The sequence below is a fragment of the Coenobita brevimanus genome, chromosome 78 (assembly GCF_032717465.1).
Source record: "Coenobita brevimanus isolate Jiangsu-jjx chromosome 78, ASM3271746v2, whole genome shotgun sequence".
Classification (NCBI taxonomy): Eukaryota; Metazoa; Arthropoda; class Malacostraca; order Decapoda; family Coenobitidae; genus Coenobita; species Coenobita brevimanus.
Window position 1 is genome coordinate 34,904,568 of NC_137031.1, and position 683 is coordinate 34,905,250.

Genomic DNA, 683 nt, shown 5'->3' on the forward strand with positions numbered 1-683 from the left:
TATATATATATATATATATATATATATATATAGACAGATAGATAATATATATAATATATAGATAATATATAAATAAAAATAAGTACATATGTAAATAAATATATAAATAAATAAATAAATTAATATATATATTGATAGATAGATAGATAGATAGATAGATATAGATATAGATATATATGACTGTTTGTGCTATATGATATCCAGTACAGCAAGAGGATAATTTTAATAATGATGACTTTCCTATTATTACGCAAAAAGTGTAGCGTACAGATGGTAGTACTAACGTAATCTATTTCTTATATATTTACTTTCACAAACACGAGCCTCAGCCAGGAGCTAGAGTGCGCGAGATGAGACGTCTTGTTATTTGCGTGATTCTCAGCGAGTTTGGGGTTTGCTGGAAGGAAGGACGGGAGAAAACTCTGGTAATGATAAAATGCCATCCACCAGAAATGCACATAATTCATATGAGAGATTCATCGTTGCAGACACTTAAAAGAACAATGTGTCCAAAATATGGCATCTGATTGACAAGATGTCTGCATAGTTCAGTGTAAGAAATAATCAGCGCTGCATAAATGATATCACAGTAGCTGAAGAGGTGATGTCACAAATACAGTGTCCTCTAATCCATCTGATATTTTACCTAAGCCAACGTCACAGTTTCTTCACGTTATAGCTCT